Raw genomic sequence first — 26,429 nt, forward strand, 5'->3', positions numbered from 1 at the left:
ATTAGCTCACACTGTTTTAAATACCATCCCTGGTTATGCCTTTGTTTTCCATGTGTACAAAGTTTGTCATTGTGAAACACAGGAAAAACCAACCAAGAGTTTCACAGAGATAATTTTCTCAGCTGTGGCTTTGAAGGAAAAAGAGGGCTTTGTTTTCATCAGTTTAATTAACTTGCATCTTGAACTGTTTAGGGAAGTGGTTTTTTATGTCATTCATCACATGCAAAAGCCCTTTGACCTTCAGTGGAATTATGCGCACAACGGAGCAAATTTTGCTCTCTAAGAAACTAATATATAGTGTAGTTACTATAACTCTGAAATGCTTGGGGTTATTAATTTCAGACAGTCTAGGTGTCTAACCTAATTATACATTTGTATCAGTGTCATACATTTTAAAGCACAGCCATGCAGCAATCTGTCTGCATCACACCTTGTCTTCTTGCAGGGATCCTTTGACTCAAAAAAATTGTACTGCCCATATTGTGTTCTTTTTATTAAAAAAGTCATATGTTATTATAGGGGGCTACAGGAATGGACTTTCAATTGCCTTGAATATTTCCCTTGAGAACAAAACATAAAAGTACAGCTGAAAGTCAATGAGAAATGCTCTTGCCTCACAAATGTATGCTCAGAGCAAGGCTTTCACATGTCAGGTTATATTGGTGGTTTTGGGTTTTTTTCAGAAATAAATAGAAAATGGTTTTAATATTAGTTCCTAATCTTAAGTCTTATTCTTGCTTTCTCCATTGCATCTCCTATGACTAATTTGATCTGTGTTCTGTGGGCTGTGTTTTTTCATAATTTGAGTATTGTGTAATAGAGATTGGTTTGCTGTTCCTATAATGAAAGGTAATGTCCCCTATTTTGTTATCCAGGTCACTGATAATACCTTGGAGTTCATCCTTGGAAGGATGACTTGGGAGTCATCCTTGCAGAAGTCTTCATGACACATCTCTCCATTTCAAGGGGTAAGATGATAACTCCCTGAGCAATCTTAGTACTGAAGGACAAGTGTAGTGTAAAAAGAGTTTACCAAATCCCTTTTTCTTTCTCCCCATACTGTCTCAGAGCCACCAAGCTGAAATACACAGCTCCTAAGATTGTTTAGATTAAGTGTAATATTCCCCTTTGTTTCTTTCCATGAGATCCAGCCTAAAACCAGCCAGCATGGCAACAAAAGAACCCATTGCAAATCTCAAAGGTACTTTGTGTGGTTACAGTGTTAGAAATAATGCATATTTCTATTTGGAATGTGTAGGGTAATTACCTTGGTCACAGTGAAGTAGTTTATAAGAAATTTACCACAGTTTGGAGTGCCAGGCTGCTGCCATTGGAATAGAGATGTGAGAATCCTTGCATGATTAAACTTCTGCCATCGCTGCCCTACCTGACAGTAAGAATTTAATAATCATTGCTGTGCCTTGGTGGTATGGTTGAGGCTCTCAAGTGCCAGATTCAGACAAATCAAATGCATGAATCTGCACTTTTGAGACAGTGAGAAATCTAGGAGTACTGAAATTGTACCTATGAAATCCTGGTCAGGGCAGAATGTCCCACAAAACTGATTTCTCTTCATGGCTCACGTTTTTGAAAACATTTATAACTTCATTAATGCCAGTGTTCTGAATACTTATTCTTAAAAATATTTCATGTTATCACAGCATCAAATAGATGTCAACATAGCCAAGTTGAAGAAAGTGAGGGAGAAAAGATGAATAAATGGGAAATACCAGGCAAAGCAAGGCAGGCAAGCTTGTGCTGGCTGTAGATTCAGCTGGGTAAAGACTTTACAGTCAAAGGCTGCCAATCCAGTACATTTTGTGAATGCTGACTTGAATTTACAGGGTTTGGAAGTGATGTCATTTTAATCTAGAAAAATGCTTCCTGGAAGTTGCTTAGAGAGGAGTGAAATAATGAAAGGAATACTACCCTGAGGACAGAGGAGAAAAGCCCCAAATAGTTACAGCTAACAGGGAAGTATAACAGGTGTGGTGCTTTATGACTAAAGGTGCTAGATTATTCTTCATTTTCTTTTAGAACATGGGTTTAATGCCATAACTATTTCATGTTGGATTTGGAATTGCAGTCAAAATACAATCCCTCATTCTTTTCTCCAGACTGACTTGATCAAGCCAGGGTGGAATTGGAGTGGGACAGGGCTTTGTTTATATGGATAGATTACTCTCTGGCAGAATTTTTGTGTCCTCCTCAAAATTATGAGATATATACAATGCAGATTTCAAAGTTTCCCTTGGCAGTGTTCTTCAGCTGGAAGGGAATGATCAAGAAATAGCTTTTCTAAATGGAAGCAAAGAACACACAGCAATGCATTTCCTTGAAATATTGTCAGAAACATGAGTTCTGTATTTCTCTCTCCCATTCTTTTTCAGCTTCTTTAAACTGAATGAATGAAGTCAACACCTGAAATATGAAAACATATAGCACAGTTAGAATTTATTATAATAGAATAGCAGGAAATATATTCAGGTTCTTAGACTAAACTACCATAGCAATAAGACCTTGCAGGTCTATGAGGCACCTAAATGAGCAGATAAGCACTTAAGTAAGACTGGGAAAAGTGATGGGGAAAAAGATCATTTAGGGAATTATCCTCTGGGGTTATCCCTTACTGGAACTACTCTCCCAGGTACAATGACACTGTTAATTTGAAAATAAATCTAACTTGTTTGTTGAAAATTGTGTTGTAGACATTAATACCTCCTTGTTGAAACCGAGTGATTTAGAGTTAAGAACCAGTAACATGCAAGAAACTTCTAGTAATAATTTCTCTCATGGAACAACTTGTATGTTACATGCCAAATTATTATTTTTCTGCTTTGTTAAAAAAAAAAAAAAGGAAGAGTAACTTCCCTCAAGAGATAAAACTGGTTTTTATTTGCTTGAAGTGACAGGTGAAGAGAAGCAAAAAGACACTCATGGTAATGCTAGAAATAGAATCCAGGTCGTGCAGTACATTGAACCCTTCTCTAACGTGTGTGTACTACTTTTACAAAAACTGGGAAGTTGGTGGGAATAGCAACAGTGTAATGAAAGCAAAATTGGCCTTCTTTGCCTCATACTGGGAATTTGCCTACTTGCCAAGAACCCAGTGTTTTCAAGGACATTTAGCTCCTACATCAAGGACTTCTATGAAAGTCTAAACAGGTTAAATCAGCATGAAGGAAAAAGGAGTGATGTGATGTCACTGATCTGTAAGCAGATCTCAGCCTCAGAACTAATATTATGGTTTAAGGCTTTTTACATGAGATGAAAAGACACATTCCTGAGACTTGAGCCTGTAATTTCAGGCACCCTGTGCAGCCATTCAGGCCCATGTGAAGTGAGTGGGTATAAAATGCTGTTAAATCACCTACTGCAAACCAGGCCCCTAGAGCTGAGCATTGCAATGGTACTATGTGGTCGACTTTATAATAATAGAAGGCTACTGAAGAGCCAGTGGTACCATGAGATAGACACTGGCTACATTTTCAAAGAGGAAATGGATGAATACTCTCTTTTTTTTTGGCATTAAGTGGCGACTACATGTACATTTACATATCTGCACCTATTAGTTCTTTTTTTCCTAAGGCAAGCCAGGTATATCTCTAGACAAATCCAATCCACTTTTGAACAAGTCCACAGGATCCTGAGCTTGTGCCAATTAAGTTTTATTCCTCTCTTTTCAGTCCTACTAGTAGAAATTAGAAGTTAGCAGACTTGCCACTTGGAAAGAGACTGCAGAATCAATTTCCCTTATCTCTGCATTGCCCTGGGGACTGAATGTAGCTTATAACCTCTATAAACTTTACTTTCTTAAGATTTGCTTATCGTTTATATATAAAGGCTGGATTTTTCCCCCTAGATTGGTTTCCCTGTCCCTGTGTCAGCCAATACTCCTTGAAAATGTAAACATGAACTTTAGTCTACAGCTGAGTGTTGGGAACCACATGCTAAGTAGATTTATTGTCACAAGCCAACGTCTTTAACAAATCATTTTTCTTTTTGACAGTGATGCAAATACGGGTGGGTGAGTGAAATGTGCCCTCCTGTCCCCTTGCTGGTTGACAGCAGAAGTTACTGCAGGGGTATTTCCAGTGTTTCAGCTAATGAGGCTGAGGGTTGCGATGGATGCGTGGAGTGCAGAGTAGCTCTTATTTTAGCAAGTTATCAATGATTTCCATCCTGTGCAAGTAATTAAGTCTGAGTATTTTTGGAGACAGTTTGATCTGTCTCTGATTGGGGGATTTGAGTCACTGTGGGGATCAGAACAGGGGAAGCAGGACATAATAAAAATAATAGCAAGAGGCAAAAAGGTCAAGTGATGAATGAAAACAGTTCATGGTGATTTTTAAACTCAGAAACAAGTGGCTTTTTCATGCTGTTTTTTGTTGTAATGTATTTTAATCTGTAGACACATTCTCACTTTGTGACTCCTTAGCAGAAAGAGCTTTAAGCAGCAGCAGCAGCAGCTCACTGGTATGAAAGACAAATCTGAGTGAGAAACGTGGCTCCCTGAGGAGGAGAAAACCCTTCATCCAGGTTTGCACCGCTCTAAGCCCCCTTGTCTAGGGTGTCTGGCAGTTTTGACTGAAAGATTGCCTGATTCTGTCATAGTTCAGAGACTACTTTCCTTAAATCTCATCATTGGATAAATACCATCTGGTCCTAACTACTTGCCTTGCCTCAGAGCATTAAACTCCTCTGGATGGAAGATGAGTAAATACCACAGTGCACAGGGTCGATTGAAAATGTAATCTCTCCTTCCATGGGCTGCTGTGGAATAGGTGATAACACTCCAGCAGAGGTGCTCTCTGTTTGAGTGACAGCAACTCAGGGGGTCATCCCAAAACCCTGCTTTCCATCCTGTGTCAGAGGGATGGACAGCTATGAGGGGGAGGAGATCAAAGGAAGAGCCTGCTAAGCACTGAAGCTATGCTGTGAGTGGGAGCACATCCTCCTGTGCAGCTCCAGAGTCATTTGGGGCCAAGAGGAAAAAAAAAACCTCATTATCTGGTACAGCAAAAATCATGTTTCCAGCTCTACCAAATAATTCCTACCCTTCAAATGCTGTTCAGTGCCGAGTGAAGGGCTGAGCACTCTGGGTGTCATGATTCCCAGGGGAGCAGGAGATTATATTGGCAACAATATCATCCAAGATGATAGTGGATGATATTGGTGGGTTACTCTTAAGCCCCCTGGTAATAAACTTCTTATAAAGAGGCCACAGCTCACCTAGCTAAGAAGCAGAGACATTAATTAGGAATTAATCAGAATTGATATCTGAGGCCTGAAGTATGATTAAAGCAGCCAGAGGTGCCAACACCCTGCTTTCTCATAGCATAGAACATGTTTAACTCATGGCAAGTTGAGGTGTTCTGTAAGGTTGGGGTTCCCATATACTGTGTTATGAAATGAAAATAAAAATCCTATATATACTTCTGTCACAGTTGTCCTGCCTTGTATGTAAGAAAAGCCACTATTCATAAAAAGGAGTGAGGAAATGCCAACATTTCTAGCAATTGACAGGTGCTCAATAACAAAAAGAAGAAAACCCTAAGCAAACAGGATATTTGGAAAAAGACTATTCCTGTTACACTGTTAGTAACAATCTTTGAAACAAATGACAGAGAAGATGAGAAAGTGTGGGAAAAGGGAGCTATGACATTATTATCAATTATTCCCTGCAGGCAATTTAGAATATATTGAAGATACAAAATCTTCTGCCATGAAAATTAGAATAACTCTTCTGTTGTCAATAACAGGTAATGTCCCATTGAATTAATATGTGTTTTGGGAAGGAAGAAATTTGTAGAGGTAAAAATAAGGAAAAAAACTTCAGCATTTCTACCTTTCACTGATCCCTGTGGTACCCCAGCATGTGTGACCAGGTGCTGACATAGAGGTATGGACATCACATTTCCCACTTCACTTTCCAAATTAAGGAAAGCAAAAAAACCTTTAGGGATCTTTTCTGTTGTTCTGGTTGGTGTTTTTGGGGTTTTTTTGTTTGTTTGTTTGTGGGTTTTTTTTTGTTTTGTTTTGTTGTGTTTTTTGGTTTTGTTTTTGTTTTGTTTTTTGGGGGTTTTTTGGTGTTTTTTGGGGTTTTTTTGGTGACTTTAGGTCAATTCTATCAATCTCATTGTAACCACATTCAGTGAAGTTTAAGATTCGTATTTGTCTTTCAGTAGAAACCCAGGAAAAGCTGGGAGAAATTTTCCTAGGGTTTCAGAGCAGAGCCAAGTCCAGCTGGACTGGTACCTCAGACAAATTAAGGAGAAAAGGTAAAACTCAGGAGATCCTCACATGTTGCATTAATTTTTCAAACATCCATGTCCTGGTTTTTAGGGGTAAACTGCAACTACAGCTCCCAGTAAAGCTCAGAGGATGAGAGCTGAGGTGCTTATTCAGCAGAAGAGCTTCAGTAGAAGGCCAAGTATTTTGTGATAACATGACAGACAAACACAAGGAAGTGTCTTTCATGCAGAAAGCATTTATATGCCTATAATAGAGGTATTTCCAGCTCCTTCAGTATTTTTCATTACATTACCAGAGCTGCTGTGTGGAAACTGCCTGCAACAATGAGGGCTTTGTCTAGGAATCCCACCCCCTCAGCTTCCAGGTTCAGCTAACAGGGATTTCTTACCAATAGAGAGCTCAAAGGAAATTCATCTGAATAACCAGAGGTAGAGTGAGCCCTGAAAAATTGAAATACTAAGCATCAAAATTAGTCCATAAGGGAAAAGTCATACAAACTGTTTCTTTATCAGATGGAAAAGCTGTTGACAGAAATATGTGCCTGGCAAGTCAGAGATTTTGGAAAACTGGGAATCTGCACATTGTGGACTTTGATGTAAGCATAGAATTCATTTGAAGAGATCCAAAGGTTATTCGAGGGTTTGTTAAAATCAGATGAGTAAATATACATTAAGTATTAATCTTGTGAGTAAAACCAGTATGTTGAAAGACTTACAGAAGCATTGAAAAAATTTGCATTGTGGCCAAAATTGGGTTGTCAAATTAATGAAATCCCTTTTACACATGTAATCAACCAAAAATAACTAACCTGCAGTATTACATTAAAAAAGAAAACTTCAAGAGCCTCACACACTTAAACTTTCTAACATTTACATTTGCATTGTTAAAAGGGGAGTGTGAAAATTATTGTGAACATGAGCAAAGTTCTGAAAAAGGCCAAGAATGATTCATTGACTTGTCTCCAAACCAGTGAGATTCATAGGAAATTACTGAAATATTTTGAGGACGAGGCAAGAGCTTGTTTCAGCCATCCTCAGAGGTAACATCACCACAGAAAGGAGGTAGATATCGAGAGGGAAGGAAGCATGAGTATATCAGCATTTTTGCCCTTTTCTCCCTGTGACATTCCCACAATTAACACAGCACAGTTCATTAGATCCTGAAAGGATTGCTAGACACTGTCCTGAGCAGTGTCTCCCTGCAGCCCTATTAGATTAGATATGCTCAGCCAATTAAATAATCAGCCTCCAGTTTTGTGGAAACCACAAATAAAATCCAGATACAAGGCACAAGGATGCTCTTGAGTTGCAGGAACTGAAAGAGCCCTGTCACATACTGAGTTGTTAAACCTGACTGGACATCCCATGAAGAAAAATAAGCAAGAAATTTTGTGTTCCAAGGCACAAAACTTGCTTGTTCCCATGTGAGTTCCCTGCTTATATTCCTTTACTTTGCCCATCTTTTTTCTTTTCCCTCTGCTGCCATCCCCACGCAATGCAGCAGTAATTATCAGTAGCTCTTACTGAGGCATCTGGACCCAGTTCAGCAGCAACAGAATATGATTCAAACGATGGTAATTCTATGGAGCACTCCTGCAAGGCTCTGATCAGTGCATCCTGTTTGTAGCTGTTTAATAGAAATATCCTCTCGTGTCTATTTAAAATCAGAAGTGATTTTTTAATACTGGCCCAAAATTGTGAAGATTTGTGAATACTATTGATTTATTCAGCTGCTGAATTGAAATAGAAATGGGAGAGGTAATGAGAATGAATGTGAGCAGCATTGTGCACAAAAACAATTGACAGTTCAAGAGAAACAGACCCAACCAGAGCATAAACACAGCCTTAAATGTTATTAAAATATTAAACCAGTACATTGGGTCATCCATGCCATTTGATTACTTCAACATTTGCAACCACATGGGACAAGGACTTGACATGAAGGATGGAGTGGCTTTTGCACAATGGACTATGCAAATTGAAAAATTGGCCAAGTGCATGACAGACAATTTGCCTTCCTTTGAAGCATCTTGTGTTTGCCAAGCAGAGGGGACAGTATTGGACTTGATGGATCATGGGCTTAATGAAGCATGGCAGATCCTATGTTTCTATTAAAACTGACTGGCAGAGGGCATTGTTCCAGACACAAATTTGGGATTGAAAATAAATGTATATATTCTTCTGAGCCTTGCCTATATAAAAAAATTACAAGCTGCATTATTTTTGTTAAAGCTCATTATTTTAGGTAGCTTGATTTTTTGGTGAATCGCTCTGATTTACAGATTTGTGAAACACATGATTTAATATTGTTATTAATTATAATTATATTACTGTATTATAATAATGTAAGGTGTTAAAATTTGTGTGGCTAGGACGTGTGGTTATCTTGTTACAGAAGTACTTCTAGGTAAAATGGAAGGAAAGAATAGTCCTGGGAAACCAGAGAAACAATTTAGTGATGGCTGTCTTTATAACCTTTCAGCCAGTGTAATGCAACAAACCTACCTAGCCCACAGCCATAAAACCTCTTATCAGAATTAAGAAATAAAAAAAAATCCCATTTAAACCTTTTTACAGGCAAAGGCGGGGCTGGAATGGATAAATATCTCAGAATGACATAATCTTCCACTCTGTCCTGTTTGTGGCAGGTCTCCACCCGTAATAAAAGGGCAAGGCAGGGCATCTGCTGCCTGGGCACCCATTAGTGCTACTAAATGCTCTCCCTAAATCTAAAGGGACTTGTTTTGAAAGGAATTAGGTGTTTCACCTGCTTCTGTCTTGTGCTTTGTTAGAAAGCTACTCTAGAATCTTTCATCTTTGTCCAAGTAAATAATTTTCCATGGCTGAACACCATTGCTGTCTAGGGACTACATGCAGCAACACAGTGGATTTGTGCATGTCATTTTTTCAAGCTAGAAAAATATTGCAGTATTAAAAGCAAAGAGCCTTTTAAATCCATCTCCCTCCAATTTGCATCATAATTATTAAATTGCCTCGGAGCTCAGGTGAACATCCTGCAGTGAGCCATGGCAGGAGCAGAGAAAACTATCACACTGTATAACTTCTAAATTAAGTAATGAATTAAGAGCCTTCCTACCTCCCTTATCTATCAGTGGAGAAAAGGTGCAGCTCTTCCAAACAGTCACTCTAAATGCCCTTGTTAGGAAATGTAACAAGGGAATCTAACTAGCTTTCCAGTTTAGCCACCTACATTTGGCCCCTGAGGTCAGGTGGTACATAATGGTCAGAAAAGGGAAGCTCTGAAAGGGATTGCTTTACCAGCTTTATCTAAGTTTTTCTCTATTATCACAGGCACATTAGAGGAATGGTAAGAACTTACAGACAACAGCTCTGCTAGAATCCACTGCTGGTAGTTTAAATGCCAAAAGGGTAACTGCAAGATTTCCTCTGATTCCTGTCAGACTTGGACACATCCTTGGGGAAAACACAGGGAGAGGGCGTGAGGGAGAAGGTGAAAAGGTCCCAAGTAAAAAAGCCACCTTGGATTTCTATTCAAAGCCTGCAGTGTTCAGCTTCCTCCTTCCTGATAATCCCAACTCATCCAGGGAGCTTCACTTGTCAGAGTGATGTGAACACGACAAGTGGGCACTGCTAAGCAGGCCCCATGGGCAAAGTGCAGAAAGGAGACCTGAGTCCACCTGAATTTCGTGCCTCTTAAAAATGTTTTCATTTTAGACCTTTCAGCGTTGTGCAAGCATTTGCCTGGGAGCGCTTGTGTTGCCATATGAACAGATGTTTAATGCTTACAGAGGGCTTCATTTTTTTTTCCAAAGAGCTTAAAGAACATAAATAATTGCTATGGTGTATCCACTACTCAAAATGTTAAGTTCAAGTTTAGGGCCAGGTGATCTGCCTGTACCTTAGAAAAGATCTGAAAGTGCTTTCAAAAGCAGTCATAGCTGGCAGCTGTAAAGAGATGATGATAATTTCGTCCCTTTACAGAAGCCAAAGAAGACACTGAAAAGGCACAAGCTGTCACAAATAACCACTTCCCTGTCAGAGGACAGGCAGGATTTTGTGAGAGTTGAAAAATTATGAGCCAAATAGTAGTTTTTCACACTGATGACAGCTTGGGCACAAACTGAAGTCATCTCTGAGAACCCTGAAAGCGGAGGTAGCAAAGAAGATAGTGGGTAATAAGCCAAGACAGTTACATGACGAGGTTTCCTTTCAAGTTTTCAGGGTTGATGATTCCTGCTGCTTTCTGAACATGTTTCTTTGGAGCATGGAGGTAAACAGGTATGTCCCTCGATGCTGCAGATGCCTGCAAATGCCTCCTGGCTTCCAAAACACAGTAAAACCTAAGTTTTACTACATCTTTCAGCTTGAAGGGATTTATGAGAAGCTTGCCCTCATCTGTGCAGCTCTGTGCAGCCAGGGAATATGAGGTCTCAAGGGCTTTCCTTTTTATTAGAACAAACCCATTAGTTTTATGAGCTTTTAAGTAAAGCATTGGCAAAAAGCGAAAAATAGTAGCTGATATAAAAGATGCATACCTCTTTATCTGTGCACGAGAAATTAAATAATTTTCATTAATTTTCAGGGATAAAAAGGACTTTGACATATATCTAAAATCAGGCCAGGCTGGGGATAAAGCAAATAAAACATTCTGTGCAAGAGCTGCTCTTAACCAACGAAAATGTTCATTTCTCATTCACTAAGTCACAGCTCAGGCAAATATATTTGGGTCATTGCCCAGCTCCTTTGCTCTGAATTTGGATTGGCCATCTTGCTGCTGTATTAGCAGTCACTGTGCTCTACTCCAGAGAATGCTTCTGGGAATACATTTTTATGTTGTGATTGCAGTAACAGTAAATACAACTGGTCTTTCAGATTATGAAATACTGAACATGTGCAGGTCACTCCACTTAGTCTGGCTGCTTTTTGAGTGCATTTCCTCTCCTGCCTTTGGAGACAGCAAGGTCAATAGGTTGGCCAAATGTGATGAGAGTTTCTTACTCAGGTTGTGGAAAATGTGTATTCGTATACATCCATTACTAGTGTACAGAACAACTTATAAATTATGCATCAAGCTTTCTTACCTACAAAACCATTAAGGTGAATAATATAATATGGCAGGGGTTGATTAAGGACTACCATGTTTAAACAAAAATCTGCTTTGCTACAGTAGAAGTCTATGAAACCAGATATGTGGGACTGTGTATAATCCCAGCCATAAATTCTGTTCTCTGGGATCAAGTGTGGTAACTCACACAGATATTTGTATAGCCTGTTCTTATGCATGCCCAGAAATGCAGATTCCACAAATTCTATCAATTACCTCTGCATTGCTAAAATGTAGTTGGAAAGTTAGAATTTTTAAAATTATTTTGCCCTTGCCATGAAAAAGTGGATTTAATTTACAAAATGACAACTCTGTAATTTGTTCTCTTGGTGCACTCAGGGCCCTAAAAATGCTAAGTAAGCTCTTGCTAACTTATTTCCCTCTTATTATTTTGATTTTTAATTTCATTGTGCAATGTGTAGATCAAAAATGGATTTTTTGGCTGAAACCATTCTAACCTAATTTGACTTATTCTGAGTGCAATCATGGCACCTTATTATCACAGTATTTTGAAATCATAAGCTTTGAGGACAGTTTCCCTGCAGAGACCTCACAATGGGAGTGTTTTATCCACTTATTTCCATAGACTGGTATATAAATAATCATTTTCACACTGGATGGACTATTATGTATCTATTTTCCAGGTAGAGTGGTACAGCTTTGGCATGTAGAAAAAGGTATTTTGCAGACAATCATGGAATAGTTTGGTTTGGAAGGGACCTTAAAATCACCTTATTCCAACCCCCTGCCATGGGCAGGAACAGCTTCCAGCAGACCAGGTTGCTCCAAGCCCTGCCCAACCTGGCCTTGAACCCTTCCAGGGATAGGACATCCATTTATAAGTCTCCTTTTTTTCTCATCAGTTACCCCTTGGCTGCTACTCATAAGTAAGGGAAGTATCAGGCTGCTTCGGTATCTTTAGACAGATAAAACAGAGAGGTTGTTTTCTTAAGAATAATAAAACAATTTTTGTAGCCATTAATAATAAGTAAATAACATTGAATTGATAAAAATAGAAGAACTAGCCTACTCAAGCATTATTTTTAAGGGATCATAGTTCTAGCAGCATGGTATTGGACTGCTTTGCTTTTGTATTTGAATTTATCAACATTTCTGGAGGTAATATCACTGTTTTAGCAAGAAAAATACTGTATGTTTTCACTGGCAGGCGTGCAACATTTTTTCACTAAAGCAAGGACCACATCATTAGGCATGGGGTTGAATGTACAAACTAACTTAATAGGATAACTTCACCATCTGATAGAGCCTGCAAGTCCTCATCTCCTGACCACCCAGCTGAGGGAGATGCAAAATACTTGGCCAGACAGAATGTGTGCACAGCCTTTGCAGGAACACATGAAAGAAATTTTTATGAAAACAGCATTTCTGCAGAAGCTGGTGTGGAAGAAGAGCCTGCCTGCTGCTCCTGCTCTACCTGCCCATGCAGGGGTGGACTGGGCTTATTTCCACAACTATCAGTGAGCATTTTCAGAATTAGGGTATCCTCTCTTCCCCTTTTGTGAGAAAGGTGCTTGCTGGGGAATTGCAGCTTTGCCTCATTCTTTCTCCCTGTTCTGCCACAAGTCTCTGTGACAGGCTGGAATAATGTCAGTTGTCCTGATAATAAGAAACACTGATTTTCTTGCCGCTGTGAAGTAAAACAATAAGTTGCTTTACGATAATATTTGCCTTGAACCACACTTAGACAAAGCTCTGAATTCCCCCTGAGAGGCTAAACTCAGCTCCATGGGTTATTTATAGATCCTCTGCTGGCTGGTGATAATGATCCTCCTCAGGCTTAAGTCACAGGCAGAATAATCCCCTGAATTGCAGACCTTTTATTAATTGTTCCTGTAATTTTGCTTTGTGGGAGGAGAGCTACGTCCTACCTGCGTGCTTGGATGCTATTAACAAAACACCTCAAAGAGCATATTGTACTGTTCCAAAGGAACCTTACCTCAGAGAACAGGGACCTGCAGTACCTTGGCTCAGCTTCCCAAGAAACTGCACAAACTTCATCCTGAGGAGGGTAAAATTCTCAGGCTTTATCCTGAGAATTTGCTTACTCCAAACCACCATGGCTGAGGCTTCCTTCACATGCCCACAGCAGCAAGAGCCAAGAGCAGCCATCCCAAACAACACAGCCAAGCAGCTGTGTTGTTCAAGGTATTCAACCCTGCAGATGCTAAAATAATTTTTCCCTCCTTTTTATTTTTTTCTCTTTAATTTTTAATTAATTTGGAATGTAGCAAGCCCTAATCAGATAACAGAAATGATCGCTCATTATTCAGAAAGAAACAGACAGAGAACAAATGCTCCCTCCTCTTTAATGTGCCTTTGGGAATGAAGAAGCAGGAAAATTGAAATTGGAGCAGAGAGTCTTAGTGCTTCTGTAAGGGAGGAATCATGTAGCCTTTGCTACACAGTTCTGACCTCCTTCACTCAAGCCTCTTCCTTGATGTCCTCACTAATGGTGCAGGTGCTGCAGATGTACTTGGGAGCAGAAGGTGTTAATAAAACAATTCTCTGCTTTTATTCATTCCCCTAAGGCATGTGTAAGTTTTGGGGGGGGGGAATTATATTTGTTATGCTGGTGTATGGAAAGAGAATGCATTCTTTGGGAGTTTGTCATCAAGTTTAGCAAGGTATTATTTTAATGTGAATCTCACTCTGGCAAACAGGTATTTCCTGAAGTGATAAAATTATTTTCATCACAATTTTATTTCCTTCATGACATTTTACCCAGTTTTCTGCATGTGTATGTGATGAAAAAGAAACCACATTCCATGGAAATCTTGAAAAAGATGGGAGCACTTGAAAAATCACAGGCATTACAGATCTCCTACCAGCAATTCCACTGAAGAGTGCAATGAGAAAGCAAATGGCAGATTATTTTCCCTCACTATTCATGCTTCCAAAAGAGTTGCAGGTGAGAAGTAATATCATAATGAAGTCAATGAAGACAAGCTTTACACTGCCCCACAAATTAAGAAGGGTCAAAACTTTGCTAGAGGGTCAGGTCTTACACTAAAGGAAAAATAATTGTATAATCAGACAGTTCATTGGTGACACAATGGAGCATTACTTGCACCACCAATAGCTGCTAGAATGCAGCTCCATTCTGGAAAGTGTTTTAAATTAATTTCTAATAGACCATGCCTGCTGTACAAGAGCAGGCAACAAGTTCTCATTAAATTCCTTCAGAGAAACATCTTACTGAGGGACCTGAGGAGAAATCTCTTTGGGAAAACACTTTAAAGTTGCTTTTAAAATTAGAATGTTGTACTACCAGAAAAAAAGACAAAGTTAAAAGTGCTGCAGATTTGCTGATAGGAAGAGTACCTTTGTACTCTCCCATAAAAGTTGAAAATATACATGTTTCTAATGTTGAGGAACTGGTCTCTGTTAATCTGCTTCAGTATTTCAAGCTATGGGAACCCAGAAGTAATAAATTGCCCAAATCAGGGTTATGTGTAATATGTGTATTAACTCAGAAAAAGAAATGCAGATGCTGCAATGTTAGGAACTGCCCAGTGAACGGGAGGAATATTCAGAATAATTCAACAAGGAATACTAATAATGTTTGAGTAGGTGATCCTTCACAGGTATTTTGTATAAACCACAAAGTTTTACAGCACTGCACAGACATGTCCAGTAGTTTAACCAGATGCTTATGCTTAGAAATGAATATTATAAAATATAATTTAAAAATCATCTTTTTACCAAATTTGCCATATATGAGGCTCCACTGGTAATTATGGAAAGGACCCCCATAACCAGCCACCCCATTTGATTTCAAAGAACAAAGTTAGTAGCAATAGAGCAAACACAAAATATATTATTTAGTCACAGTTTTGCAAAGCATTTGCAAAATAAGTAAATAAACAAAACCCCAGAGATTTTTTTCAAAAAATCTTCAAATGAGCCTACAAAACAGCACTTACCACAGAACTTCATTAAAGAGAATTAATGACATAATCTCTCTGTGTGTTTACTTCTTCAGAACAATTACTTGAGGCAGGAAATCTTTAGATAAAAACCTTTAATGATGCTAAGTCTCCTATCTAACCTCCTTCCCGAAAACATTACAGTTAATGATGACAAATTCTTTCCTTTTGTATCATAATAAAATTCAGTCTTTGTATGTGGTTCAATAAGAACAAAAGACAATTTGCTCTTCTCTTTCTGATTATAGATTGACAGTGGTAATTAACTTACGAGAAGTTTAAAAAGGTGGAAAAATCAGTTTTTCTTCTTTTGTCAGTGTAGTTTTTGTTTCTTCTGAACTTGTAAACAGATCAATTTAATGAAAGACCAGCAAATTCAGGAGTTCTGGGGTACAGTGAATGAGGGATTTTGCATTTCCTTTTCTCTTTCATAGGCTGCAAAGAGAACGAGATGAACCTACAAGATGCAGTCAGACCAGGTGAGAAAGGTAAAAGTACAGCTACAGATGGGGAAAAAACCTACCTGGTGGTGTGTGTTAGCCTGTGAGAGTCACGAGCTGTGAGAAGAATTTACAAACCAGGAAACTGGAAGGGAAGGCAAATACTGCCAGCCTGGAGTGTGGAATGTAGGTACTGTGGTGGGAAAGCTCATTTCCAGATAGTCCTATCTAAGGGCCACATGCTGCTTGGGAGCACAAAAGTGCCAGCAGACCTGCTCACCTACTGATACTGCCAAATATATTGGGAGTTTATCACAAGTTTTCAGTTATTAGGCAGAAAATTAACTTGGGCCCGTTCTGTTTGCATCTAATGAGAAAAGAGTCAGTTTTGCAGAAGAAATTATGGAGCTAGGGATTACACACAGAGGACTGCAGGGCTGTTCTTCAGTTTAATTATGATTTTGCATCTGAGTCTAAAGTAAGTCCTGTCAGTGTTGCTTGTGGCAGTAAGTCCTCTACTACTCAGAGGATTTCCAGAAACCTTTTGCCCTTTCAAGGACCCACTGTTAGGGACATGCATGTAGAAAAGGCTCTGGAGCACTTTGGTGACACATGTACTCCTGAGAAGGTGATACCTGGGTTTAAATCCTAACAGCAATTTTAGCACTTCCTATACTAAGCCTGTGTTCTGACAATCATTGCTGGGAAGGTGGTGGCAGCTTTAGACACACAGAGCTGCCTGTTAGTGCTGTGCCAGAACTCATCCCAGCAGTTCAGCCAAGGGAATGAATCACTGGAGTGCTCCTGACCAACACCGCTGCAGCAGTCAGCCCATTCTAATCTGTGCTGCTGCTGTGGCTGCCTGAAGTAACTCGGCTGATTTAACACGGGAGTGGCTGAGGAGAGCTCATGTAATCTGTTCCCTGGCTGAGCTGTGGGGATGGAACTGCCTCAAGCAGCTGCTGTTGACAAATAGGAGAGACTTTCTGCATAGATCATCTGAAAGACACCTAATGCTGCTGCCAGTGCTACCTTTGTCAGGCTGGAATCAATATCAGTTGCTTTAGAGGCTCCTTATCAGTCTGGGTAAAGCCAGAGACTCCACAGAAGCAGCATCTTAAAAGCTTGAAAAGCATAAAAATATAAAGCTGATGTTTGAGGCAATGTAGGTCCACCAATACCAGAATGATTTTATGAAAGCTCTTACTGAAACAGTAAATGAAATTGTCTGAGCAATTGTCCCTTAACACTGCACATGCAAAAGAAACATGTTTAATTTAATAAGGCATGTCTTTGTCTTTTACAGGACCTGGCTAACAGTAAGGCATTGATAAAGTTCAGTCAGGAACTTTAGGAAGTTCTTAGCTGAACAGAAGGTTCTGGTAGGCACTTTGTTACTGGAGCTGGGCCAGGGCAGTTGAGGAAGGACTCCCACAGCTCAGAGAATCACTGATACTTTCTTGTAGGTCCAGCACAGAATGTAAAACAATACATGATAATCTTTTGAAGTATGTGCTGGAGTTTCCACTTTTTGAATTTAAAATACACAGTACTGCAGTTCAGGCAAGAAAAACAAAACAGCACACACAAGAGTGGACTCCCTTGCTTGAGTCTAAAATGTAAACAGAGCACACACCCTCAAACAAATACCCACCATAACCCCCAACCCCAAACACCAGCCTTTTTGAGTATACTGAATTCTGCTGTTACCTACAGGTGTTAATCAGCTTTTTCTATTCCCTTCTCTCACTAAAGGTAAAATCATACTCAATTTCAACTCTCGAGTCACGGTCTTTTCCTGGCTAAAAGAAAACACCTTTCCCAGAGAGAGAGAAATACCCAAAGAGCTCAATATTGCTGTAAAACACAAGAGCTTTGTTTAAAGGGATTTTCCATCTTTGTGGTTGCTGTGGCTGGGCTGAGGCAGAGGTGACCATCAGAGGTGACTGAGGAAGTAGGAAAGAAGCTCAATGCTCATTTTCTCAAGGTCATTGAGTCTCAGCTATGAGATCAAGGGCTGTGCTGTGTGTGCTCACATCTCATCCCAGTTGTGCACCAGACACAGCCTTGCTGGGAGACAAACTGGGGTATTTTCAGCCCAGCACTCCTGGTGATACTCTCAGCTGGGACGGATAGATTAAAGGTGCAAGTTTTCAGCACATGCCCCTGGCTAGGCAGAACAGGCATCACCTCTAAGTCTCTGTCAGACCCCACAACAAGGCCTGTGTGTCCTGGAAACTGGAAAACTGCTAATACCACCAAAAGGCAGTGTCAAAGTCAGAAGAGAGATCAACAACACAGCTGGAAAGCATCCAGGTACAGTTTCCAAGCCCTTTCTGAGCTCCCTGCCCTCATCATAACTCTTCTCCTCTACTCTCTTGCTTCTGCATAAGTTGTATCCACCTTGGAGAGGGGAGCAGGAGCTGCCAAGTCACCCTGTCAGAAGCTCACTGCTCTGCTGGTGTGCAGTTTCTCCTTGTCCCTGCTCTCCTTGCCTCTTTCCAATCTGTCAGCACCAACCTCCTCCATCCCTCTGCATAAGATACACCGAGAGTTCTGGAGCTGGGGAGGGGCAGGTGGGAGATGCAGCAGTGTCAAAGAGGGAAACATAGAAAATTGAGAGCAAATAGTAGAAGAATAAATGAGTATTCAGGAGGATTTTGTGTGTGCTGATAGTTACTGCATCCATCACTCCTGTCATCATCAGAGCCCTGTGACACAGCCTGTCCTCACTGGTTTTAGTGGGCTTCAGATTAGATCTGTAATCAATACAAAGTATTAAAAGAGCTGATTAAGAAACAACTCCAGGAGCTTGGCTGGTCAAAAGCCATTTTGGTGCTTGAATGATTCCCCCTGCTCAGCAGTCAGCTGCATCACTCTTGGGCCCTTTGCTTTCAGAGGACGTGTCTGTGGGTGACAGTGACAAAGAGAAATACACCCAGGGGACACCATTTGATCCAGGGCTGCTCCCTGCCAGGAAAGGCTGACTCTGGACTGACGAAGGTGCTTGTTCTTAGATTGAAATACTAAGCTGGCATCTACTCTGCACTAGGCCAAAAGAGAGTAGGCTTGCTTTTTTGTGGGAGTGCTGGTGCTAAAGCCAGCAGCTTTCCTTTTTGCTAAGTCTGCAAAAGCAATGACTAATATGGTCAAAGTCAAAGGAATACTGCCAGTTTAGCAGAAGCACTGTTTCTAAAGGTTTTGAAGTCTCTCTTGTAAAATCTGGTAGGAGCAGAGTTTCTTATATTGCACAGTTAATACTGAAAATTCTTTCCTTTTGTATTTTCAGTTAATACTGAAAACACTTTCCACTGTAAGTTTGATTTTTTGTTTCCTTCCCTGCCTCTTGCAAATGTAAATTGAATAAAATTAAAAGTGTAAACTCCATAAACACATTTCAAAGTCTATCAGCAAACCCTTTCCTGTGCACATGTTGAGCCAGGGAAGTGGGATATCTGCAGGCTGAACGGGAAATTCTGCAGCTCCTTCTGCCAGAAGATAGTGCTTCCCTATCTCCCCATTCTGGCCACTGCCATAGGAAGCATCCAGGATTCCAGATAACAGCTTTTGAGGCAGCACAGAAATGGTGAGCAGGGCTCTCTTTTCAGCAACAGTTTCAGTAACTTTGACCTGTGGTTCAAGAGCACCTGCTGGTGTTGACTGTTTTCAAGGATGGCTCAGGTAGACAGAGAGGACACACTGTGCAAACAGAAAATGTTGAGCTGTCATTTGCCAGCTACCCACGAGATGGAAAAAATGAAGAGCTGATTTTATTTGAAGGCAAAAGCCACCTCACTGTTGCAGGGTGGCAAACGGCAGAATAGTCAGAATATAATCAGGGAAGCTGCTTAGTTTAATGAATGCAAATGTGATAAATTGCTTGTTTATAAATTACTTATTCCTTGTAAATATAATTAGTGAAGTATTTATTAGTTAAAATCGCCAAAATCATATATCTCCAAGCTTGTGAGCTGTGTATTAGCAATGCTAAGTGTTACCATCAGCCAGTTTTCATCATCATATTTTATTATCAGTAACTTTATATTTATTTGCACTGCTTTGTGCACTAGCCAGGTGGGATCTGCAGTGATTTCACTGTGAAAGTGTCAGCAACACTTCCTCTGGGTCTCTGGGGAATATTAATGGCATGCACCCTGCCTCCATGGATGCCATGGTCACAACTTCCAGTAATTTCACTGAGAACGGGAGCAAGCCTCACATGTGCTGCTCTGCTCTCTCCTGGCATGATCCCACTCTCCAAGATGAGGGCTTGGGAGCTCCCCATGGGCCAGAGCTCCATGGTCAGCTGACACCTCATTAATTTATCCCCTGGATGCAGTATGTCTTGAAGCCTTTCCTCTTCCATTTCTACTGCTGCTTGTTATTTTAGGGGCATTTTTAAAGTCACCTTGCTCATGTTGAAGTGCTGTGAGCTGGAAGGTAAGATGCAGGAACTTTGCAATTTGACACTGTAGCATTTGGAAGTGGAGATATCCATGGTGAATTAAGACACCATCCTTACAGCTTTTGTTCTTCCCATTAACCTGGAAAACACAGGAGACCTGGAAAATAAGTCTAAAGAAGTCACTTTACCCATTCACAGGAGCAGGCACTGCTCTAGCCAAGTGTGGTCACCTCTGCCTCAAAGTAATCCTGCCAAGCAGCTATCCACAAAAGAATGGCAAAAGATGACATTAGAGGTGCATAATGTGCCAGAGGATCTCCTAGGCAACTTCCAAAGCCCTTGGTCGCTTAGGGCACAAGGATTTCAAGCACTGAACACAGGTAAGTTGCATTGCACAGTAATTTACAATAATAAACCATCAGTGTTTCCTGTGTTTAATGGCTCTCCACAAGCACAATTTTGACAGCATTTGGTCTGGTTTTTGTGCCACAGTTATTACCTTCACATCTCTTCTTTCACCCCTAAATCATTTTCCTAAAATCTGCACTTAAGCATCATTATTCCCTCAGTGGCACAATTATATCACCCCTTAAAATCCATGTTATATTTGTGCATGAAGAATTCACTGTTGGATTCCTCCATCCTTTTCACTTTTAAACCAAAAAATGAACAAGTAATGAAAGGAATAAACTCCCACAAAGTCTCAGTATGGTCCTGCCACACAGCAATCATCGAGACACCAAGTGAAAAGTAGCTTCTCCAACAAAAACGCTGGAGGAGGTTTAAAAGAAATGTAGGTGGATATTTGCTATTAAAAAAGACTTATTGTACAGAGCTGGTATTAAACATGGGGTGATACCCCTGTGTCTGTCTTTGTACACCCAAACTTCAAGTCTGTGGGAATTTCCAAAGTGCAAAGAACATGGAGTATAAGCCAGAATTATTTGTAAACATGCAATAGCTGAGATTTATATAACAGGCTACTGCAGATTTATGAATCCAGGAAAGGAAATAATTACAAAGGAAATTAAAGTTAAAAATAGTCACGAACCACCAAAAAGAATGTGCTTGCACCTCTTTCTCTGGCAACAGAGTGTAACACCCACTTGCTGTGTGGCAGTTCATTCTTCTAGATAATTAATACTGCCAGGAATGGGGTCTCCAGTTTAAAAAAGAAACTTTACTTGGTAAATACTTCTCATTATATGTTCAAAATGGTTTTTACATTGCCTAGACAAAAGGCTTATACTATATGCCTATACATCTAGCACAAAAAGTCTAATAATAGTGGGTTTCAGTATAATTCACTTCTTTTGAGAGCCGGAATAACTAAAAATAAGAGAAATTTTAAAGCCTAAAGCAAACCTACCATCTGACGCCATTTATTACCAGCAGAACAGCATAAAATGCAGTGTGTGAAATGGAAGACATGAATACTGGAGGAATGGCCACAGCTGCTTCTAGTTACCCTGCAGATAACTATTTATAAGGCTGGAGACACACAATAAAATCCAGTATAAATCAAGAATGCAAGTGGCCAGAAACAAGATGGGGAGAAAGAGCTCTACACAGCTGGATATTGCTGTCACCTGGGGTGCCTATGGTGGCACTGGGGCCATGTCAGGGAGCTGGGAGGATGTCCAGGGTCTTTAGGGGCATCCAAATACTGCCCTGAAGCCAGGCACAGGGTTTTAGTGGGTTCAGTGAACAGATCATAGCAAAACACAACAGCTGCACATTTTCTTAAGAGTAAGGAAATTATAATCCATACCAAAAAAAATCCATACTGAAAAAAGGAAGCAGTAGCACAATTAAGCTTCACATGTACACATCCAGCAAGTGATGTGGGGTAGAAAGGTGGGATTTTAAAATAATAAATGTGGAAGAAAAACATGTGCCACACAAGGACACTCGAGTGTGTTTTATGGACTGCCAAGATACAGCAATGGGATCTCATGGAATCCCTACTGGTTTGCTTGCTTTCATCTGTCATTTTCTGAAATTAAAATGACCAGTTTTTCACAGAAATAGTATGTTTAATGCTGTCTGAAAACACTTTTCATAGGTGAACTTTAGCAAGTTTTTGGTTTCTACAAGCTATACCCTGGGCTTGCTGAAATCACTGTTAATTTTGTGTGTTTGATGCCTGTTTCCTTTCAGGACAATCTGTGTCCAATAGGTCTGAATGAGAGGCACAAGAACAGTCCTGAGAATCTGGCTAAATAACACTCGTATCTAAAATGCAGATTTTATTATCAGTCATACTCATTAATTACACCAGAAGGAAAGAGTTTATGAAAGTGATAGTTTGAAGAAACTGATAGAAATGAACATGTTTTGGTAGTATTCTCATATTCTACTCTGACTGCTGATCAAAGTGCAAATTATATTGCTTAGTTTAGAGGAATATGATAGCATATCCTTTATATAAGCTAAGTTATATTTTCCTTTGCATTTTATTTAGGAATTGAATTAAGAATATCTTGATCTTTCTACATTTTTCTTATATTCACATAAGATCTGGGTGCACAGATCCAGACAACAGTAAATTATTCATGGAGCAAGGATGATTTCCTCAGTTAAGGAACCTGTTTGAGAATCAGTTTTTGGGTGCACCATGGAATGGGGAACTCCTTTGGAAGACAGGCAATGTTCAGTGAAACTCCTGGAATAAATATGCTTTGGAAGTTGAAAAGACACTGAGTACTGAAAGGTCAAGTATGGAATAAATTAATTCTATAATTGACAACAAACTACTTCCAGCCCTGGCAAATTATGTACTTAAAACAAATTATTAATATTTGTTTGTTTTCTGAACTAAGTGTCTATGATTTTATCCTCAGATGAAAAGAACCTAGGAATTTAAGATTTTGCCCTGCAGTTAAAGGATGTGGGTGTTTTGACCCAGCAGCTTCTGGTTTGTTGAAGTGAGTTTTCTCAGTGTTGTGAATATTTTGCATAAGGAATATTTATATTTCTTTATCTCTAAGCTCAGTGGTTGTTTGTTTTTAATGTAATCTAGAATGAACTCTTGTAGTAAATGCTGATGTTATTTAGAGGAAGCATAAATCAACCACTGATATCCTCACAGCTCCAGCAATTTGAAACCCCTAACTAAAGCAGAGCTGAAGACAGAATAAAGCACAGAGAGGTAGTAATATGCTTTTCTCTTTCCTATTTATTTGTAATTGTGGCCTCAGCTGGGAGCAAGAAGGAAATATTTGGAATTCTGAGTTGATTACCATGCTGCTCTTGGTCCAGCAAAGGTATGAGATGCCCATGTCTGTACTGTGCAGCCTCCTTTGATACCACACACAGCATCAGGAAAACAATTCCTTAGTATTCTTAGAGAACTCCCTGCAAGAGGATTGCCTGACAAGGGCTTTTCAATCTGATAAGTCTATGGAATGGCTCTTTACAGCCTCCTGATTAAATGAATTGTCTCCGCAAGTAACTGATGCCACTGAACCAGCTTCCAGCTCCACGATAGTGAATGCCTCATTCTGCTCACGGGGTTGTTGCAGCATTTTTAGAGGGGTCATACCTGTGAGTGTCATTTAATGTCAGTTGGAGTGACTGCTCCATTCTCCTGGAAAATGCCAAGGCTGCCCTAAAAAGGTGAATGGCTTAAGTCCCAGAAAAGACTATGAATATTCATAGTCATATTTTTGCTTTTGTTAAATAGTATCAAGTACCCAGCAGCTTCTGGTTCTGTCTGAATAAATTCTGGCAGCCACAACATCAGCTTGTCTTTGACCCTTGGATGGCATCACCCAAAGATAAAGCAATGGGCTAAATGACTTGGGAGCTTTTAGAACAGTGTTCAGAGAAGCATGTGCCACTGCAAAGCAGAAGAGGCATAAATAATTTAAAGACAGTCCTTTTACTCAGCTACTCCTATTTGCTTACGAAGAAAATCTTGGAATTTCAGGCATGAAAATAAACACACTGAGGTGAATGGTGATGCCACCCAATGTAAAACAATGTAAAGCATAGAGGATGTAACTTTTCTTTATCTTTCCTTAACTTGAAAGTTATATAATGAGACAACATTTATAAAATCTCTTTTCAGTTGCTATGCTAATAATTAAAGATGCAACACCATATGCTGGGAAAAATAAAGGATGAAATATTCTCTGTTTTCTGGACCATGAGAAAAAATTTGGGCAAGATTGAAAAGTTATATCCTAGAGATAACATTCAAGCCTGGGCCATTCTTGCTGTGTGCATATACATAACCATCAGAAGCTGCCAGCTTTGCCCCAAAAAGGAAATGAACCTCTGGTATGTTACAGAGCAGACAGGGGTGAAAGAACCCCTTGATTTAGCCCCAGCCTGCAAAATGTGAATCTAGGTATTACAGTCCTTTTGTTACTCTGCTTTAAAGGTATTGAATTGTGTTACAGTGCATTACATTTCATCTGTTAATCTCAAGCTGCCTCGAGAATGGCTGAATGTGTCAGGAGAGGGTTTCCTGGTGCTTCAGATCTGAGTCATCAACTGGGTTACAGAAGACAAAGGTAATTAATTAATTAATTATTAATCAATTAATTTCTCCTATGACATGAGCTTTTAGGTTTGTGTGGCTAAGGTATCTTGAAGCTTTGATTATTAGTTTGGCCTTTTAAAAGTAATTTCTACCAATAAATTTCAAATGTCAAATATATTTTATTGTCTGGAATCAGCGTACAGAAGGAAGGGCTGAGAAAACTGATTCGGCATCATTCCTTATTGGAAAGAAATTTAAGGAAAATCTCCTTCAAGAAGAGAGAGAACGAAAAGAAAGCAGGAGAAAAATATCAGGAGCTAATTTGTAGACACTCCCCCAAAAGGTCATGGGAGGCAATGGAAGGAATGAAACTGGTGATGGAAATCAGCATCAGAGGCAAACATCCCAAAAATGCAATCTTCAAAAAAGCAGCAGGCAATCAGGCAGGGGTGCTGTGAGAATCCACAAAGCTCACGTCAGCACTAACCTACAGCAGCCACCAGCTCCAGTCACTGTCACACCTAGGCAACACTCCTGCTTCCAGGGAGTGCACTCAAGGGTCAGAAACTTGCACATAACACCAGGAGAAAATCCTGACACCCATTTTCCATGGTCCCAGGCTGGGATGCAGTCACTCACTGCATTGTCCATGTGCAAGGCATGGTGAGAGCCTGAGGAGAACCAATTTCCTTGAACCGAGTAAAATGATGCTGAAAAATAATTCTCTGGTGTAAAAATAGAGGGATCAGAAAACAGAACAAATCTAAATCTAAAAATTATATGAATTGTTGGCACTAATTGCTAAAATGACTCTTTGTTACCAGTTTTGGAAATAGTTCTCATTCTTGCTGCATTAACAAAGGAAGCAACAAAGACATAGAAAACTACAATGTTGCTGGCTGTCCTAAGGCAAAGTGAAGCTGTTAAATCCCAGGTTACAAATACACAGAGGGGCTCATTTTTTAGATCAACATTTTGGACTTCAGCTGACCTTTGCTTAAAAATACTGTGTGGAATAACTTCTGCACGTGATTTTATCTGTTGCACAAGTAGACTTAAAGCCTCTCCATTTCCTGCCCACCAATGGAATTGGAACAAGACCCAGAGTTTTGGCTATCCTGGCTTTTCTATTTCAAACCTGGTAACTTTAAGTTGTGGTATTACACTAAGAATAGAAGTAATTTCTCCCTCTGCCTTATTTTGGTTGTTCTGGGACACATTCTGCCCTGTATTATTGATAAGAGTTTAAAAATAAGTCTAGTCAAACATAAAAATATTTTTGTGAGAAGAAAGTGCACGTTTCTTTTACAGAGAATGTGAATATTGGTGTCCTTCAGAAAACAAATAAGTTCAAAGGTGTAGAGGGCTAAATATTTTTCCTCGTGTTAATTCCGTATTTCAGTTTTCCAGCCAGGCCTGTATCAGCATTAAAGCTTTAACCTCCATCTCTTACAGCAGGCACTGGCCCACCTCCCCCAAGTTCTAATGATAGCTTTGAGCTAAAATTTCTTTGTGTGACTTATCTGCATGGGCCTCATTAAAGCCCTCAGGCACCATGTGGATAAAATCATTTGGAAGAGCCTCCCAAGACTCCATCTCTTCAGCACAGGGAAGAGTGCTGGAGTGCACCAGCAGGGAAGGAGGTGAAAGGGGGGCCTTCAAGATGAAAACCAGGAATACTTAAACAATATTTTTCTTACTATGCTTAGTATGATGGGAATGCAATAGACAACAGTGAGGATAAACCTCGTTAGGTAACGCTGGCTTTGATTCTGGTCCATCTGCGGGGTGGAGGATGCCTGGAGCTG

At 39.8% G+C, this 26,429-nt stretch overlaps 2 long non-coding RNA genes across 7 annotated transcripts; both read left to right on the plus strand.

Annotated features, from left to right (window-relative positions):
- The first annotated feature begins 863 nt into the window (after window positions 1-863).
- Window positions 864-24,639, plus strand: LOC135298626 (uncharacterized). 6 transcript variants are annotated; one of them, XR_010360652.1, is made up of 6 exons: window positions 864-968; window positions 10,451-10,514; window positions 14,087-14,269; window positions 15,722-20,512; window positions 22,597-22,845; window positions 22,976-24,639. It is a non-coding gene; the product is annotated as an uncharacterized LOC135298626 (long non-coding RNA). The 6 variants fall into 6 exon arrangements; XR_010360650.1 differs by lacking the exons at window positions 864-968; window positions 10,451-10,514 and adding an exon at window positions 12,897-13,506; XR_010360649.1 differs by lacking the exons at window positions 864-968; window positions 10,451-10,514 and having other exon boundaries at window positions 13,701-14,269; window positions 15,722-18,043; window positions 20,331-20,512.
- LOC135298627 (uncharacterized) lies at window positions 2,645-8,483 on the plus strand. Its single transcript, XR_010360654.1, has 3 exons — window positions 2,645-4,539; window positions 5,763-5,902; window positions 6,186-8,483. It is a non-coding gene; the product is annotated as an uncharacterized LOC135298627 (long non-coding RNA).
- Window positions 24,640-26,429: the final 1,790 nt, after the last annotated feature.

Source organism: Passer domesticus, chromosome 4 (assembly GCF_036417665.1).
Source record: "Passer domesticus isolate bPasDom1 chromosome 4, bPasDom1.hap1, whole genome shotgun sequence".
In the NCBI taxonomy this organism is placed as follows: domain Eukaryota; kingdom Metazoa; phylum Chordata; class Aves; order Passeriformes; family Passeridae; genus Passer; species Passer domesticus.